The sequence below is a fragment of the Polistes canadensis genome, unplaced genomic scaffold (assembly GCF_001313835.1).
Source record: "Polistes canadensis isolate GaletaPanama2010 unplaced genomic scaffold, ASM131383v1 scaffold_28, whole genome shotgun sequence".
Classification (NCBI taxonomy): Eukaryota; Metazoa; Arthropoda; class Insecta; order Hymenoptera; family Vespidae; genus Polistes; species Polistes canadensis.
In genome coordinates, this window is record NW_014569575.1 from 50,727 (window position 1) to 63,658 (window position 12,932).

Sequence of the window (12,932 nt, forward strand, 5' to 3'; positions counted from 1 at the left end):
TGACGAAGAAAAATGACTTTAAGAATATTCGAATAGAACCGTCATGTGTATACGGGTCCGTTAATAAAATGCATTAACGTCGTTGATGAAGTAATTATTTCGAATGATGTTCGATCGAAGATCGATAGGATTCGATCATCATCGATGATAAGACAAATGTTGATAAAAAAAGAGAAACACGAAAAAATGAAAATTAAAGTAAAAATTTATAATAAAAAAGAAAAAAAATAATTTAAAAAAAGGATACATCTCCTCGACACAGAGTCCAGGGTCCAAGGCGAGTTCGATTATCGAACTCGAGAGTATCTCTTCGCGACTGTAACGATCGATAAAAGTTAATTTGCGGGCTGACAAGCGCGGATTATCGTCGAAGAGCTCGCGCGACGATCAGAATATCCGCTTTACTTTCAGCCAATATCATAATTAAGGCGTAATGTTTAAGATACAAAGGTGATAAATCAAATAATTACTTTTCCATATAAGAGGACCCCGATGTGGGGTATGATCAATGGCGATGTCGTGCCTCGCAAATCGTACCGGTTAAACGAATTTTAATTCAACCGTATGTGTAGACACGTACACGTATACACGTACACATGTCCAAATACATATAAACACATAGCCGAATAATAAAACTTTCAATCTTGTGGAAGGTAAGATCGTTAGATGGTTATCGAGTTATACGAGATTATAGAAACGCCTTAACGCCTGGAAAATTTACGAGCTACTTTTTATTCCTCGATTTATGTTTATCTGTGTACATATATATGTATATATGTATACGTATGTATCTATTTATTGTTAACCGAACTCGATGGAAATTATTGCTAGAGATTTCAGCAATTTTTTTGACGTTGTTATATCGTAATAAAATTAATAACCTTAGAGATTTTACTTCCCTTTTTATTTATCTTAACGTTTAAAGTTCCATCAATTCGTAATAATTCATTCGCGTATACGTATATAAGTTTTTCTCTCTATACATCGATCCGAATTGATTTTTTATTTCGAAATATTTTCCTTATTATTATTATTATTATCATCATCATCCGGGAATAACTATACTTTGTAATATTGTATTATTCGATTATTACTAACAACTGGATCGTTCCCATCGTTATCTACGATGTTCGTGACGTAGATGCATACGTTAAACGTCAGTAAAATTATGATTATCCTCAAACGAGATTTCTATTATAAATTGATCTCTCTCTCTCTCTTTTCCTCTCTCTCTCTCTCTCTCTCTCTCTCTCTTGCTTTCCCTATTTCTCTCTTTTACTTTCGCGATTCGAATCTTCTCGTGAACGGTCTTTAAGAGTCGACTCTTAATTTAATATTCTTCCTGCGTCCTGGAAGCTATTCACCTCGATTATTCGTCATTCGCCTCTTGACGTTCGAAAAAGAAAAAAAGGGAGACAAAAAAGAGAATAGTAAGAGGAGAGAAAACATTACTCTACGCAATCTCAATGTAAGAAAAATTACGAAGTCGGACGGCGAACGGGCTTGGGTTGTGCTACCTGAAGAAGAAAAAAAAGAAACAAAAAAATTAAAGGAAGAAAAAAGAAAAAAAGAAAAAGGAAAGGAAGAAAGAAGAAGAAAAAAAGAACGCGCAAATTAAGAATTGTATTTAAAAAAAAAAAACTCTCATTCGAAGATATTAGTTATAACTTTTTGATAATCTTTTTTTGTTTTTTTTTGGTTACATGGTAAACGTTAGCAATTAAATGAACGATCATTTTATTCGTCCTTTCGATATATATCTTATTTTTTGTCTATCAGGGGAAGTTCATTGAAATGATATTAAATCTACTTATAATCGATGCATTTTTTTTTTGTTGCCTTTAAGAAAACATTTGTCTACTTTAAGCGATTACGTAAGTTTTCCAAATGTTCGTCTTAAAAAAAAAACAAGTAGAATAATTACTTAATTCGAAGTAATCGAAGGTAGTTAATGTATCGAAATAAATTTACTTAGTTTGAATTTTGGTTAGTAAAAAATAAACGAAAATAAACTGAGTTCTTTGAGAATGGAATATGCAAGGAGTAGGAGGAGAAGGAGGAAACAAAGAGGAAAGTGAGTACAAGTGAGTAAAAAAAAGAGAAGAGTAGAGTAGAGTAGAGTAGAGTAGAGTAGAATAAAACAAAAAAAAGAAAAAGAGAGAGAGAGAGAACGAAGAGGCGGGCGAAAGCGATGCGTGTGGGTTCAGAACGGGGGTGTCGGGTTACCAATGAAATAGTGGTACCATTTTGTTTACAATATTGTCGGGGGTGTTGCCGAGAGAAAGGAAAGAAAGAAAAGAAGAGAGAAAGAGAGAGAATGAAAAAGAGAAGGGAAATGTGCATGCACACATTTAAACTTCTTCTCGCACAGCGCACGAAATACCGTGTAGAGTGTCCAAAGAGGAGAATCATGTGTACAAGGTCCACCGATCCGGAAGAATTATCTTCTGGTGGAGAGTCCGCAGGTTCTCCAGAAGGATCTTGATTGGACCGATCTTTCCACGTGCTTATATAGAGAGTATTGTGAAAGGTAAAGATTACCCCCGTATTCTTTCTTACTTTCTTTCATTCTTACGTTATTTTGTTGTTGTTTTGTTTTTTTCATTCTATCTATCTTTCTCTCCGTTCTTTTTCACTTTCTGTCTTTCTTTATACTCGACAATACGACTTTATCGTAATGAGAAATCCGAGAAAGCAAATCTCGTAATTAAAGGTATACCCGAAGACGAATCTGAATAATACTCGGACCGCCCAAGGATCCTCCAACGAGGAATCGAAATCGAGCTTAGTTTTCGTGCACAATTCAATATATATATGTGTGTGTGTGTATATATATGTATTATACTAGTGTTGAATACGATGAGACTTCTCTCGTGCCATTACTCGTACTCGAAGCCAGAGGTACTCGTAGAAATGCAAATCCAAGGGAAATCGTGGGGAATTCGTTGTTAAGGGTGGAGGCTCGGGGGAAGAAGTTAACTGGACAAACATGTAGTTACGTGGCCGACGTTGGCCCAGGTTATGATAGGTTCGCGTGGCTGGCCCACATTAGACAGAGATCGAGAAATCAAGATCTGGAATCGTAGAAATCCTTCCTGAGTTGGATGATACTCGGTTATTAGATGTTACACACTGTGCACATGCCCGTAGTCAACTCACCCTATTTCTCTCTATCTATACTTGTATATGTGTGTCTTGTCTCTTTCTTTTTCTTACTCTCTCATTCTCGCAACCCCTCTCGCAAGTCCTCGAAGGAACGAACGGACTGGTAACTCGACCTCCCGTATTCGATTCGACCTATCGACGTTACGTTTCTACGATCGAATGATTTCCAGCGTGTAATTCCGTTTCTTCGATTAACTTTCCTCTTTCCCTTAACTTGAAAGAGAGAGAGAGAGAGAGAGAGAGAGATGAATCCCTCACGATTCGGGTTGAAGAAAATTGCTGGACACCTCCTTTTCGTCGATTTATCGAGAAACTCGAGAACTCTTACTTCTCAAGAAATGATGAAACGAATTACCAAGTTGAACATTTTTAAATTGATACCTCCAATATTTCGTTTACTTTTTTTTTTTTTTTTTTTTTACAAATATTATAAATAATTGTAATATAATTATATAAAGTTGTATCAATAATAAAATAATTTTTACAACGTTTTAATCTAATAATCTCTTTATCTGTACGCCGCTTGTATGATATCTTTGTATAAACTAACTGATCTGTTATTTTTAAATCGTAAACGCACGACATTGATTAGACTGTAATAGTAAACTAAATACAAACATTTATTAATATTGATTAAATTTCAAACACGGTTTTTAATCAACAAAATATAAAAAAGATATAAAATCTTTGCGCATCAGAAGATTCTTTAAAATACAAAAAATAAAATGTGAAATGACACTTAATAATGTATGATTTAAGTTTCTTAACGATGCTTCATCATAGGATCACACTTTGTGTAATCATATATTAAAATATTTAAATTTAATTTGATTGAAATTTTGTTCCGATACTTTTGTTGGAGTAATTACTCGTTCGTTCACTTTAATATAATTTAAGAGCGTCATAAATAAAGAAAATCAAATTTCGCAAAAGTCGCAAAACCGAAGCGTAATTACGAAGGGCGAGTATTCATTAAGCCGATTCCACTTTATTCGAAGATAGTCCCTCCCCTATCCCCGTCGGCAAACCAAGGCCACTTTTTTACCTTCGACTAAAGTAAATGTAGCCTTCACGCTGACTTTAAAACTGGGATGCAAGCTGGTGTAACCAGATCTCCAAATAATTACGAATAAGAGAAGATAATAGATGGTAATACAAACAAAATTTGTCCATACGTACATGAATTATCAATATTTGTGATTGCTATTGGTTTTAATGACTACGCGATAACGTCAACAAGACTAATTGATTTTAACACTTTGTTTCTCTATGGAGAAAATTATTTTCATCATTTTTTTCTTTTCATTTAAGATCGACAAAATTGATTTTTTTTTATACAAAAACAAAAAGATCGTATAAATGAAAATTTAAAATGAAAGTATAAAACAAATGTGATGTTCCGTAAGATTTAACAAACAAAAATATTCTTATAAATAAATTCAATCAATTTTCTTATTATCAAAATAATAATTTTTTTTTATATTATCTGAATCGAATGAAGAAAGAAAAATCAATTGTATATTGCACGAAACTTGGATATACAATATTATACGAAAACTAATTTAGATTAAATTCAAACTTATGCAATAGATTTAGAAATAGTATAATATTTCTCCGCATTAGTTCTTTTAATTAGAAACCGATCACGTTACGTCGATTCGAAATTTTACGATCATTCCGATCGATTCATCCTCCTCCTACAGAGAAAAGAGAAATAATAAGAATAAGAAAAGTACGATCGATCGTGACGTATCTTTCCAAGTTTAATTCGTATTTTACGAGGTTCGTTAGTTGCACCCGTCGGTGGTCCAATCGGATGGACCGATGCGTTTCATCGCTCGTAGATACATTACTCTCATCTACATTCATACATGAGTATTGGTAAATAAGTAAGGTACATATATATACGTAGGTACGTAAAACAAATACAAATACACATACCCGTGGATTTATTTCGTGGCACACATTCACGTGAAAAAGGTCGTGTCGGCCGCTTGTTATTCAAATGCAAACATCGCTACGGCTAAGGGACACCCACCCTACCCAACATCCTCTGACTTATTAGCGTGAAGAAAACGAAAATCCTTGGAGTTGTTCGGAATGCAAAGAAGTGCTGGAAGAGAAGATGTGGAAAGGGGGGGAAAAAAGGGAAGGTGGCTAACGGGGTAGAGGGGGTGGTGTGTGTGTATCGAGTAACTCGAAGAGAAAAAAGAAGTAACATTCAAATCTAAGCTAAGCAGGGATATTATTTTCTTTTGCAAAGGGGCAAATAAACGTTCGATAATTTCAAAAATAGGTTCATATATTAAACGTAAATTTCACGTGCGTGTGTGAAGTATCTTAATAGATATTATTTTCCATTTAAATGAACATTTAAAGAGATATCTACAATGGCACAGAGATAATAGAAAAATAAGAAATTAACGAGGTAAAATTTTTTCAGGTTATGTATATATTTTGATTAGATTTTCCGTATAACTAAGTTCATCTATACGTTAAGTCTATGGTCAAGGCAGAGACACGCGTGGAACATTTGTCAGACACTTTAAGACCTGTCGGGCCATTGTTTTCCCATTGATTCCGGCTTGGAAAGCACGGCTTTAACCGGTGTTTTACACGCTCGGTTCCTGGAACCGGATCCTCCATCTGGGATCTCAAGCTTGTGGCATCCAACGAACGGTGTAGAGAGAAACAGAGAAAGAGAATGAGAAAGAGATAGAACGGAAGAAGAGAGAGAGAGAGAGAGAGAGAAAGAGGACCAGGTATACATGGCCTGGAACTCGAGGCCCATTTCGCCTGTCAGGCCCTCTATTCGGTTGGCTGTGCAGGAACTTTTGCTCTTCCTTTCTTCTTCTTCTTCTTCTTCTTCTTCTTCTTCTTCTTCTACTGCAAGATCCCGCTTTCTTTCCTTTTCTCTTTCTCAGTTTCGTTTCTCCAACAGTTTATGGTCATCATTACCCTCCATCCTGGCTCGACTTGGATTAAACGATTTGTTCGTGTTCACGGGTTATTTCATTGGTCACACGTATCGGTTCGGTCACCCGCTGCGATATTGATGTTCAAGAATTTCTCATTTTAATTCTTAGTTATGCTCGTCAAATCACCGTCATTCTAATCATCTTTTAACTCATTTAACTATTTTTTTTTGTTTTCAAATAGTAATTCTATACAATAGAATATAATAGAGATAATATTTCTAATGATAGTTAAGTGATAAAACATTTTTCGTTAATTCTTAATACGGAATCACAGGGAACTTGGACATAAAAAGAAGTAGAACTTAATTTAACTAAGTTGAACGTTTCGTCCCTTTATTGGGACTTCTTCAGCAACTTAATCTTAAAGTTCAGCGTCTTTTTTTTATTGTGTAGACATACATTTTTCTTTTTATTAATATTCCAAACACAAAACATCTAAAACTTCGTTAAATATTCGATCGTTATGATTTGAACTCTCAACAACACTGTTTCAATCTAGACTCGTTAACTCGTCAACTGGACTTTCGTTAATGATTATTGTTTGAAGTTACTTGTTTTTCTATAAAAAAGAAAAAAAAGAAAAAATGAAATCTCTAAAGGTGTTAGAAATTTGGAAATAGATAACTAACTTTAGATAATGATTTGAAATGGTAAAGGTGATGACTCTTCGCGTGTTGAAAACTCCTTCCCCCTTTCATCTCGTGCATTCACTTATCTTATTTAATTTGCATACCACACTCGGTGATGCCATATCGTGTCGTTAAACGTCTAACGTGAATTTCACTTAATATTCGTGTGATAATGAAAGTACTACGAGTGTCTCTTAATTCGTATGAAACAACGAGACGGTAGGACGGACGGTTCATGTAGGAGTCTTATTTACACAAATTATGTAAACACGATGTAAACAATCGAAACGTCATGATCTAACGGCATTTTCCTTTTTCTCTTATAATATTATATCTAATAAAATTGTCCGATAAATTTCATATCATTATTTTCATATTTTCAATATTATCTAATATAAGTAAAATTAAGTGTGTGTTAACATGGTTGTGAACGAAAAATAAAAAAAAAAAAAAAAAAAAGAATAAAATCACGAAATAGAAATCATACGAAAAAGAAAACGATGAATTCAAAATAAATCGTATTTGATTAAATTTTCCTTTTTTAAATCCACAATCACAAATTAATATTAAAATCATTTCTCCTCGAGATAAATATTAAATACAATATTATTATACTTGTTTCTTCGTAAAAAAAAAAAAAAACCTCTTATCCGGTCTTTATCGATGACCTCATTTCCTTTCGTTTCATTTTCTTTCTTTCAACACTTGAAATATTCTGGAAAGCTATGATATATTTTATGAGAAAACAAGATGAGGGGGAGAGAGAAGAAACAAAAAAGCAAAGAAAAAAGAAACGGGGCGGTGGGGGTGGGGGGATAAAGACAAAAATATAATAAATAAAAAAAAAGAAGCAGAGAAAAGAAATTAATGAATATATCGGATCGTTGAGCGTCATCGAGGTTATCATCGTTATCGCGTTAGCGAGTCATTACGCACCTACCGAATATGTTTCACAGGCCAAACGAGAAGCACGGAACCACGGAAAACGAGAACTTACGAAGGTTATCTCCTTTATAACCAGTTACAAGCCGGTCGGATGCTAAACGGGCAAAAGGAAAAACGAAAGATTGCATTTTTACGCGTCGCCGGTTAACACGAAAGAAAGCAATGAATTTCTTCTTATCTTCGGGGGCTAAACTTAAAATCGTACGAGCCATATCTCGATCGTTTACAAATCTGCCGAATAAAAACAGAAAAAAAAAGGAAGAAGAAGAAGGAAAAAAAAAACAAAGAGGATACCTTGTGTCGGATAAAATATACATCCTCCACGTAAGACGTAAAATAATCGGCGTGAAAATCGGGTTGTAAATACTTACGTATTATAAGTATAATAAAATACGAATAATAAACAAACAAACAAACAAGAAAGACAACAGATTATGTCGTTATTAACTTTCTTTACGTCTCACTAACTTCTTTTTCCCCCCCCCCATAAGTTAAATAATTAAATTATCAAGCAATACAAGTTTTTTTTTTTTTTACTTACAAACGTGTCTCAATATTATGAAATAAATCTGAACTGGTTGGGAAGATATCAAAAAGATCTCTACACGTTGATAATATAATCAATAAAAATCTGGAAAGAAGAAAGAAAAAAAAAAAGAAAAACTTAAGTAAAGTACTTATGTGTGTTTTACTTTATGTCCGACATTGATCTCTCACAAACTTATTTCGAAGAACGCGTTTTAAAGAAAGGATAAATAATTCTCGTTTCATGTTTTCAAAAATAATTCTCTATAAAACAAATTATCTATTAAAAGATGAAGAAAAAGAAAAAGAATAAAACGAAAAGAAATCTACTCGTCACCATTTCTAGGAGCAATTTGCAACATCGATCGACTATCTTTTCTACATGGACACTCGTAACCAACAGTATACTTACTCGTTGAGTACTGGTTATGATGAATGAAGGAGCAAGAAGAGAGGTAGGAAAGAAGGCTGAACCTTCCGTAGGGCAGAGATGTCGTTATATTACATCCTCCTCGCACTCTTATATCTCCTCCTTAATCTATCTCACTCACTCAATCTCTTTCTATCTCTCTCTCTCTCTCTGTTTCTCTTTCTATTTCTTTCTATCTCTCAAAGGAAGTAACAGTATCTGAAAGTGGATGGATTCCGTGCGAGGTGTGCGAGATGTTCAGGGACCATGTGGATTGTGTGTAGAATGAACGCAAACTGTGAGGGTAATTTGCAACACTGGTAATTTACATAATTAGCAGTTCTGAACTCCAGGCCCTTGGACGACCCCCACCCCCAAGATATTTCCACTTTCTCTCTCTCTCTCTCTCTCTCTCACCCCTTCTCCCTCTCCCTATATTGCTTTCGCACTCGTTCGTTCTCTTTATCTTTCCCACTCATTCGACTTCCTCGCCATACCACTTACCTACCTTTTTCAAAACCAATGCAAGTGGAGAGGAGAAGAACCAAGAGAAACCCAAAGCAACAACAGCCAAAGCGTGCGCTCCCGAACGAAAGAAACAGTGGCGTAGAAATTCATAACATGTCGAATTTCATCAGACCATACAATTGAACATATTTTTTCCCTTATTTTAAATAAATGTTATCTCCTCTATTCGTTTATGGATAAACAGTTACAAATTTTATCAACGTTTACTTATTATATCCAAATGACAATTATTTATCTAACATGATAATATAATTAATGATTTGACAAGGATCCGAATGGGAATACCAGTTTGATTTTATAAATAATGAACTTATCTACGGATAGTTAGTTAAACAGAGATTCGATTTATCTTACGAATTATATATGTAAATTTGACTAAAATAAGAAACACGGAATAAGATAATATCTTTAAACTTAATTGACAAAATCGATTATTATATCGATAGAAACGAAAAATCATTTTCTATCTATCGTCATTTTAAATTGTTTATCTCTTATATGTATATATACATCGTTCTTTCTGGTAATACGGGTAAACAAACTCGGTGGAATGATAAATGCGATATAATTATAGATCGAACGTCGAAACAATCTTCTAAAACATAGCGGCGATCGAGGGCGAACGAGATAAATGAATCTGGAACATAACTCCGTTTCTCTCGCGCTAATTACCAGTTGAGTGAGTAATAAGCGATTAACAGTGGCACGCCTACCGAATGTAAATGAGTCTCTCGTTTGGGAAAACGATCATCGCGGAAGTTGGAAATAAAGAACGGACGAGTTTGAGATCTATCTGTTTTTTTTCTTTCTTTTTTTTTAAATACCATCAAGATAAAAAGAGAAAATAAAAAGATAGATTTATTGTACCTAATTTATCTATTATTATTATTATTATTAAAGATCAATCGCGTTGGAGAATGCAAACGTTTGATCAACGATCAACTTCGGCTATTCGGATTAATCTGCATTTTTTTTGTTTTGTTTTTTTTTTTCATTGTCACACATGATTCTCGATATCTCGTCTCTCCAGATCTTTTCAAATTCCATCGTGGGTGTTACCGATCGATCCGGTTCCTCCCCCACCTCCCCTACCCCCCGACCGCGTTGTTCGTTTTTGAATAATTATGCGCCGAGAGAGAAAAGGTCGGTCCCAAAATACATCGCGTGCCTCTTACTAGTCGGATTCTCTTATTTTTCTTTTTATTTCTCTCTTACTCTTACTCTTACACGTATATTCAACATCCACGAAGAAACATTGAATTCCGAACGAAACGATTTCGCTATACCGGACTTATTACACGAGTTTTCTTTATGTAAATGTTCGAAAATGTGACGTATTATAGACAGGATATCTACTCGAAATAATGATTACACGATATTAAGAAGAGAACTTACTATTATCTCTCTCTCTCTCTCTCACCCTCACCCTCTCTATCATTCCCTCTTTCTTCCCTTTTCCTTTGTATGTGAAATTAAAATACGATAAAAATCACATCGTTTCCTTGAAAATCTTTACGAAAGAATAATACATCCTCTCGGTTTAAAAACCACGCATGCATATACGCGAGAACCTCTCCCACCCCCCCCCTTCTTCTTCTCCACCACCTCAACCTCCTCTTTCTCCTTCTCCTTCTCCGTTATATGCACACGAACGCTTAATTACGGTGGAGAACTTCCATGTGCCATAATTATTCATTTTGGAAGCGGCGATTATAAAGCGATTACGTGGAAGAATCGTTCCTTATCTTCGCGTAGAAAGAACTTCCGAAAAGGAGAGAGGGCATACACGATCATTTTCGCGTTGGCAATTTGTCGGACACGTTGCATAGTTATAAAGCGGTAATCAAGGATGATCATTGCATTAATATCATGAGTTTAAAAGCACCGTTTTCATCATCGCAAAATTGCTCCACAAGGAGCAATGCTACTACGGAGAAGGGGGTGGTGGGGTGAGGGGTGGGAACGAGAGACGAGGGTGAGAGGACCCATGGGGGAAGAAGGAGAATGCGGGGATGAGAGGGGGGGGCCAAAGAGAAAGATCGTAATCGCGTTCGCGTCGAGAGCAAGATGTTTTACGTCGAGAAAGAGGATTTATCGATCTTACGATGAATATACCGTTCGAACGAAACCACGAAGAGGCCCAATTACTTAAAGTCGAGATACTTCTTCTTCTTCTTCTTCTTCTTCTTTACCTTCTATCGCGTAGAATCGAGTCTGTGCATTGTTTCAACGTTATATTACCAATTCCGTTCTAAAACATTTTACTTTCTCATAGATATTCTGAAATAAATCTCGTTGGAAGTTATATTATATATATATATCTCGTAGAATAGTGTTTATAGAGATTTATTTATCGCGGTATCAATCTTATTGGCACGATTTTCGAAACGTTTTCCTATAACGTTCGTTATTGTATTATAAAAATGATGAAATATAAACTAATTTATATGCATGCATGTATATGTATTGTATTGTATGTATGTATGTATGTATGTATGTATGAATGTGTGTAATTAATAAAGATTTTATTTTTATCTCGTCGTTCTTAGGAGAAATAAAACGACAATGTATATCGTTATCGTGAATTACTTTGATATAATTTATTTCGCTATATCGTTTGGAAGCTCGAACTGAATCTTCTGGACGATCGTACAATTCTATGATGTCTTCGTACGACAAATAAAATCACAATTTCTTATTTACAAGATTATTTACACTTAATATGTGTACGTATTTTGCAACGCGACTCTCGGCGAGAAAATATCAAATAAAACGCGAATTGTTAATTTTCTTTGGTCTTTTTTTTTTTCCTTGTTATTTTTTTTTTTTTTTTCTTTTTCTTCTTCTTCATCATTTCCATTTCCTTCCCTTTCTTCTCGAGTCATTATAAATAAGCTCTCCTTTTTTATTTTTCTTCGTTCATTTACGTTTCCAATTTATTTCTTGTTTAAAAGAAATGATTTAATTATTTGCATTCGAATTTTCCTTACGATTCAAATAATTCTTATCATTTCCACTTTTTCTCCTTTCTTTCTGTTTTATTATAAATTGATTATTAAAAACTCTGAATATATAAAACTTTACTTAAAAGTTAAATATTAAGAGAGATACTTCGATTCTCGTTATAAGATTCTTCTTCTTCTTCTTCTTCTTCTTCTTCATCATCATTATTAATTTGAATGAGATAATTAAAAATAAAATAAAAGCCGAGAGTCGTGATGCAAAATATCGTTATTATAAGTATCGTCCATAATAATTTAAGTCGCCGGTATATTTCGATACATCGATTGACGAAAGGAATACTGCACGTTCGTAGAACAACGATCAAAGATACTACTTTTGTAATACGTCTTCCGTGTATTTCTTAATTTTTTTTTTTTCTTTTTTTTTCAGTTTCTAGTTTACACTGTCTCTCTCTCTCTCTCTCTCTCACTCTCTCTCACACTCTCTCTCACTCTCTTCTTAAGTACTATGACGTTTGGCACTAGCTTTATCGTCCTTGTATTTGTCTATATATACATATATATATATATATATATATATATATATATATATGTATATATATGTATATACATATAATTTTAATCGATCGGACGAGATCGATCATTATCATCGAGGAATCGTTTTTTACACCTTTCTTATTTACACTCACTTTCGACGTTTAATCTCGTCTCGTCTCGTCTCGTCTCGTCACTATGGCGAATTAATTATGGCAAGACGACAGTAGGGGGTGGGTTTGGGGGGGCTTTGCTG